Raw genomic sequence first — 8,058 nt, 5'->3', positions numbered from 1 at the left:
GACAGTGAATAAGGAAGACCATAGAAGAATTGATGCATTTGAGTTATGGTGTTGGAGGAGAATATTGAAAGTGCCATAGGCTGCCAAAAGAACCAATAGATCCGTTTTGGAATAAGTGCAGCCAGAGTGCTCCTTGGAGACCAAGATGGCCAAACTTCGTCTCTCATACTTCAGACATATTGTCAGAAGAGACCAGTCACTGGAGAAGGATATCATATTTGGTAAGGTGGAGGGTCAGAGAAAAAGAGGAAGACCCCTCAATGAGATGGATTGGCCAAAGTGGCAGCACTGATGGACTCAAGCATGGCAACAGTAGTGAGGTTGGCCCAGGATCATGTGTAGTGTTTTGTTCTGCTGTGCATAAGGTCATTATGAGTCAGTGCGGAATCGATGGCACCTAACAACAACTTCACTTTCAGCAAGCAAGTTTGTATCATCTGCATATCGCATGTTGTTGCTGTCTAATTAGTTGGATTTTCTGTTTCTCTTCTACTTTAAGGTCTCATTTTCAAGTGTGTAAGATTCAGAAACCTAATTTTATTGGCTTGGCCTGGAATTATCAATTGATTTAAAAATCTACATGTCTATGGTTAATTTTTGGATTCCTGGTATGAAGCTGTAGGATCAGCACTGGACTGCAAACCACAGGTCAGCAGTTCAAACCCACCAGCTGCTCCCTGGAAATTCTATACAAGGTCGCTATGAGTCTGAACCGACTCAATGGCACTTAGCAACATCAACAACAATGGTTGATTTATCAATCAGTTTGCAGGATAATTATTGTATATTTTGAAATAAGGGCAAGGGAACCTGATTACAGTGCTTCACATCGATCAATCTTTTATGGCAGCAAAAAAGGAGGGAGAAGAGTGGAATGGATTAAGAGAGGGAAATGTAAAATATACAGCACAATTCCTTTATCATCCAATCAAAACATATTAGTTCCTGTTTTCTTCTTCATTGTACCATTCCCTAAGGCAGAATATTGGGATTTGTAGCAAGTGTTTCTTTACGTGAAGAGGGGGAATAGGAAATTTGGATCTTAACAGTGCCTGATGTCAGTTCTGATAATATCACCCTTGATGTTGCTAACAATCACACTCGCCTCATTCCCAGTTGAACAAGGGTTTTATGTGTCTGTTTTCCTCATTTCTTGTGCACAGCCATATCTGATTCCCCTTTGTACGCCTGCAACTGTCTGTTCAAAACGCTTGCTAAATGGGACTGATTATTCTGTTAAACTGCCACTGCAAACTAATGTTCTACGGCTAGATACAGTCTTTCTCTGCTGGGCAGTACCTAGAGTAACACGGATTTGTCCTTTTTCAGTATTCCTTCCAGTACCTCAAAAACTTGAGTTGTCCCTTATCATCACACCATCACTTTTCTTCATTTACCTATCTTCACGACATGTTACAAATTCCCAGTTTGTTGCTTATTTTCCATTGATTTAATTTTAGATTGCTTTCTGGTGACATGAGGGAAGACACCTGAATTTCATCAGCAACATCACTCCAAATTACACTTTAGTGTATGTTACTTTGGAGAAGATTTCTTGTAGACTGCTAATAGCATCAAAAACGTATAAATCTTATTAATATCAAAGCAAGGAGACAGACCTTGAATCAACCACTTGGTAATATGTCTGTTATATAAAAGGTTCTGTTAGATGGATAAGTGAAACAGCAAGTGAATGAATGAACGAGCGAGTATATCTAAGGATTGTATGTCACAGATCATGCCTGATCATTGCCTGGTTTCAGATAAGCAGGAACATAGAAATAAAATGAAATCAAGTCTGGGACTTTAAGAAGACTCAGCATTTGAGTCTGAGAGAAAGCATATACAAAAGCCAAAACTTTATATATGAAGGCTTTAAACCAAAAACCCAAACGCATTGCCATTGAATCAGTTGCCACTCATAGTGACCCCAGAGGATAGAGTAGAACTGCCCCCACGGGGTTTCCAAGGTTGTCAAGCACTTAACAGCTGTGCCACCACAGCTCCCATATGAAGGCTTTCAAGACATATAAGCAATGGTGATTCCATAATGTAATCAATATCCAACTAGCAGAGATTCCACCACATATGATACAGAATGTTGTTGTTAAGTACATTTGCAATGGTTCTAACTCATAGGGACCCTGCATAGGGTTTTTGAAGAGCAGCAGGTAAGTTTGAGTCACTGACCTTGCAGTTACCAGTCCAGTGCTTATGCTACAGTGCCATAACTTGAAATTCTAAGTAAAGTCAATTCTTAAATGCATGTCAACTGGTGTATATTTATTGCCAGGGATTATTGTCAGTCACTAGTCAGGTCCCAGGTATATGGACAGACTCTCATCCCTGAAGGGGTTCAAGTTTAATGTCAAAGGGCTGTGATGGCTAAGCAGAGCTCCCGTCCTGAGGTACCACACAGTCTACTGAGAGGCACTTAGAATAAGATTAAAACTGAGTCTTGAGAATAAGGCAGAAGAACAACTATTAGAATGCAAGCTAAGGGTCAGAATATAGGAATTCAGTAAAAGGAGACATTTCCTCCAGCTTTATTGAACATTCAAGTTTGAAAGTTCAGAGGTAGGTGTGTTTCCAGGCACAGAGAACATCCCGAGTCTATCAATATCTGGCAGTGTGACTGAATATTAATGTGCTCAGCTGTTAACCAGAGTTTGGAGATTCAAACTCAACCAAAAGTATCTTAGAAGAAAGGCCTGGTGATGTGGTTCTGAAAAGTTACAGACAAGAAAACCCTATGGAGTCCAGTTCTACTCAGAAACACATGGGGTCACATGATTCGGAATCAACTCAATGGCAACTGGTTTGGTTTAGTTCATATAGTTGTTACTATTGAACATTGCAATTTCCAGGTAAATGCAAAAAGATAAGGAAGTAGAACAAGAAAGCATTTCATCCAATAACTACATTGGCAGGGGGCGGGCAAGCCGAATGAGTAGTTGTTGCTTGAGTTGGTTCCAACTCACAGCCTCAATGTGTAGTAGGAGCAATTAAAACAAAAAAGAAAAGAAGGCTGTTTGAGGTAAGAGACCCAGAAGACCACAGTGTCAGAAAACAAAGGAAAGGAACTTAAGGCAGAAGGAGAACATGCTTAATAGAAATAAGAGAGTATGAGTGATAAGAAGTGTTGTTGTGTTTGGGTCCTAAGAGTTTTTTGTGGCCCCCAAGAAAGTAGCTTTGATCAAGTAGAGACCATAGAAATCTGATTGTAGGGTGACACAGTGGCTTTGTTGTTATGTGCCGTAGAGTCAATTCTGATTCCCAGTGGCCCCATGAGGCAGAGTAAAACTGCTCCAAAGTGTTTCCTAGGTAGTAATTTTTATGGGAGCAAATCACCAGGTCTTTTCTCCCACAGAGCCTCAGATCTTTAGGTTAGCAGCCAAGCTCTTAATTGGTGAGCCACCAGGACTCCTGGCATAGTGAGTAGAGATGAGGAAATATGCGCTGGTGTAGCTAGCTTCTTTCTAAAGAATGGTGACGGTGAAAAGTACCTATTTTACATTGGCAGTGATTACTCCTTAAAAGGTCAATCGCAGGTAGACATTCAACGCAGATTACACCTGTTGTCACAAAATGACTGTAAGTGTGTCCATTTGTCAAATATAAGCATTTAAGAGATTACATTACTCACAATTCTCTGGCAAAGCAAAATTTTAGAATCAGGATCAAGAAAGCTGAGTTCATTTCTTATTAGTCCCCCACCCCCAGGACAAAAGAGGAGACCTGGTGTGGCACTGTAAGACAAGCACTAGACTGCTAACTGCAAGATCAGCAGTTCAAACTCATCAGTTGCTCCTTGGAAACCCTATAGAGGGTCACTATGAGTTACAACCAACCTAACAACAAGGGAAAAAAGCAGAAAAGCATATATTCATGTTCCTTTGTCAAACCTTGCTCAGCACATCTATTGCCTGCTCATTCATCTTAGCTTCTGTCTGTGATATTTTCTATTCCTCTTTAGGAGTTTGCTTTTCAGATCTCTGCTATCCAATTATTTTCTTTAAGTTCCTTAATAATAATTCTGAACAATTTGCAATAATCTTTTTGTAAAAGATAATTTACATTTTTCAAAAGATACTTGGATCAAATGAGATTCTCAAGTGTCCCGAGGTCACTAAAACACACATAAATAAATTGCCAACATTTTTATTTATCACAGAGCTGATAATCAGCATAATGTCTACTACGCCGTTTGATATTTATAAAAATCCAAATAGAAATTTACCTCAAACCTCACTACTAGGAAGGTACTTTCTGTTTCTTTTGTAATCTGATATGGTTGTTTTCTTTTAGAGAATGTGAATCTTATAAACATTATCCCATCCACTTTGAGTGCTAAAGAAGACAATTTATTACTTTAATAGTCATATAAAAGCAAATATTATTTATAAATCAATTTTATTTGCTATTTGAGGTCATGAAGTGCCCAGCTGGTATGGCACTGTAGAATTAGCACTGGACTGCTAACCACAAGGTCTGTGGTTCAAATCAAGCAGCCACTCTTCAGAAACCCTATACAGAGAGGGTTGCTATGAGTCAAAACCAACTTGAAGTCACTTAATAACAACACTAAGTTTTTAAAGTTCCCTAGTGGTGCAAACTGTTAACCAAACGATTCATGGTTCGAACTCACACAGTGACACTAGAGAAGAAAGCCCTACTAATCTATTTCTGTAAAGATTTACAGTCTAGGAAACCCTATGAAATAGTTCTACATGTCACTATAAGTCAAAATTGATTCAGTGGCACCCAACAACAAGAACAGGTAACCATTTACTGGTTATCAACTTTTTGAAGTTGTGTAAGGAGCTCTGGTAGTGTAGTGATTACAAATAGGGCTGTTACACCTCAAGGTCGGCAGTTCGAAACTACCAGCAGTTCCTCAGGAGAAAGATGAGGCTTTCTGCTCCCGTAAACATTTACAGCCTCGAAAACCCTGTGCAGGATCGCTATGGGTCGGAACCGACTCCACGGCACTTAACAACAACATTAGCAAAACACATAAAACTGAAATATGCTTTGAAAGCAAAATTTAAATGTGATGAACCTTGACACTTTAAAAAGAGTGGCTGCACTAACAGGAGGTAGGAATTTTCAGTAGGTACTAAGAAGAAGAAGGAACTCTGGTACCGTAGTGGTTACGAATTGGGCTGCGAACCTTAAAGTCAGCAGTTCGAAACTACCAGTTGTTCCATTGGAGAAAGATGAGGCTTTCTGTTCGCGTAAAGATCGACAACCTCGGAACCCCTGTACATGGTCGATATGAGTCGGAACTGACTCCAAGGCACGTCACCACCACCACCACTAAGGAGAAAAGAAGGAGTCAGGCATTAATACTAAAATCTAACAGACCAGGAAGGCAAGAGATAACTTACTAAGTTGGATGTGAAAAGAAACACTGATTTACGTCTATTCTCTAATAGTAGTCCTGGTGTGGAGCTGTGCGTTAATATGTTTGACTGCAAAATCGATTTGATCCATAAGGTTGATGGTTCAAACTCACCAGCTGCTCCTTGGAAACCCTATACAGGGTCACTATGAGTCAGAACCAACTCGACAGCACTTAACAACAACAATATTCTACAATGGTTCAAAGATAACTAATAGGTCAATAAAATTTGTGGTACAAATATTAGGAGAAAGTAGTTTAAATTTACTTTGGCGTCCTGGCTTGGCGCTGCAGGTTAATGCGCTGGAATGCAAACTTGACTTGAACCTCAAGGTCGGTGGTTTAAACTCATCAGCCACTCCTTGGAAACCCTATACAGGGTTGCTATGGGTCGGAACCAACTTGAAGGCTCATAACAACAACAAACTCCCTTTTTTAGTAGAGAAAGCAGAGATCATATCTGAACTCAACTATCCAGGAAAAGTTTTGTAATCATACAATATAAGCAGAAGAACTGAAAGCAACAGAAAAACCTGCTCCCTCCAGGAAATAGACATGCAAGTGGAAAGGATGGGATGAGGAAGTGTTATCTTTTATTATGAGTCTTTCTATTCTAATTGCATTTTTACCCTGTGTGCATGCAACTTTGATAAAATATTAAGTAGATATACAAAATTAATAATAATAATAGTAGATGACAGAACCCCCTCTTACTTTCCATCAAAGAGAAGATCAAACTGGTAGAGTCTGTGATTTTAGGATTTCAAGTTGTTCTGAAATTATCCTGAATTTATTTGTACAAATTTCGGGTTTAGCAACCTGGAGAAGCAAAAGATAAAGGGAAACTCATTCTTTTCAGTGTGTTCAGTCTTGAGATACGATGCCGTCTGACCTAAAGAAAGAGAAAGCTCCTCCAGTAGCTTTTTTTCCTGAGGACGTATCAGCTCTCTGAGTTGGAGGCATGTGAAAATCAAGAGCTATGACCAAATTAGTGGTTGACACAGACCCTGCAGACTGCAGTTTTCTTACAGTCTACTGATCACTACTTACTTGCTTTTGCTAGAGTCTCTGGGTTTTATTTCAGTAGAGAAGGACTTAGCTTGATCCAGTGAAAATCAGATTATAAACAGTTAACTTCCTCAAACTTGGTTTTCATTAAAATTCTTTTTAAATAACAAATCTGTAAATATCATTGATGACATACACTAAGATCCCATTTGACCCTCTCTACCTGCCTAGATAAATCTAGGCAATGTCTTTCCAGGAGACACAATAGCAGTTGGACATTCAAAGTTTCAACCAGCCTCAAATTACTACTGATGATCTTGTGGGCTTGTATAAATCATAAAACTGGCCCCCTGCTTCTCTGGATGAATTGAGCTCAGATATAAGAAGCTCTTCATTTAAAGACTGATTGCATTGTCAATGCTTTCTCATAAATTCCACTAGTGATTCCTGGAATGGGCTGGCTTCCTTGGTGGTTTTTGGTAATTGCATATCTCTGTAAGACTTTCAGTATCTCAGTAAGACTTCCAGGAGGCTTGATAGGGTATCATTAAGCTGGGTTCACTAATGTGTTAATCTAGAAACAACTAGAATTAGTGGGATTTTGAATTGTGACTGGCATTGAAATGTCAGGAGGAAATGTGTCCTTCAGCAGATGCTACTTGTCCTGGTGTGGTGCTATAGGCTACACACTGGACCACAAAGTCAGTTTGAACCACAAAGTTGGTGGTTCAAATCCACCAGCTGCTCCTTGTAAACCTTATATAGGGTTGCTATGATTCAGACCACCACTCCTATGTCAGTTTGTCATACTGTGATGGCTTGTGTGTAGTTATGATTCTGGAAGCTATGCCATTGGTATTTTAAATACCAGCCATGTCATGGATGGTAAAGAGGTTTCAGATGAACTTTCAGACTAAGACAAACCAGGAAGAAGGAGAGACGGATTACTTCTGAATATTTAGTCACTGAAAACCTTATGAATAACACTGAAACCCTGTCAGGTAGTATCAGAATATTGAATATTGAAATATGATGAAGAGCACCAGAATATTGTCAGATACAGTGCTGGAAGATGAGCCCCTCAGGCTAGAGGATATCAAAAGACAACTGGAGAAGATTTGGCTCCTCAAAGTATAAATGACTAATGATGTAAATGGAGTAAAGCCTAAGGGACCAAGGGACCTTCATTGGCTGATGGAACACAACTCAAAATAAGGAGAAACAGCTGTAAACAGCCATCAATAAGTGGAGCATGGAATGTACAAAGTATAAATCTAGCAAATTTGGAAATTGTCAAAAATGAGATAGAATGCATAAACATCAATATCCTAGGAATTAGTGAGATGAAATGGATTGGTATTGACCACTTTGAATCTGACAATCACATGGTTTACAATTTTGGGAATGACAAATTGAAGACGAATGGCATCATATTTATCATCAAAAGGTACATTTCAAGATCTGTCTAGAAGTATAATGCTGTCTGTGACAGGATAATATCCATACATCTACAAGGAAGACCTGGAGTCCTGGTGTGGTGCTGTAGGTTAATGTAGGCTAAGCAAGGTCAGTTTGAACCACAAGGTTGATGAATCAAACTCGCCAGTTGCTCCTCTGAAGCCCTATACAGGAGCACTATGAATCGG

This window comes from Chrysochloris asiatica, unplaced genomic scaffold (genome assembly GCF_000296735.1).
Source record: "Chrysochloris asiatica unplaced genomic scaffold, ChrAsi1.0 scaffold00019, whole genome shotgun sequence".
Lineage (NCBI taxonomy): Eukaryota > Metazoa > Chordata > Mammalia > Afrosoricida > Chrysochloridae > Chrysochloris > Chrysochloris asiatica.
The sequence above is the reverse complement of the archived record's forward strand: the minus strand, read 5'-3'. Positions refer to the sequence as shown.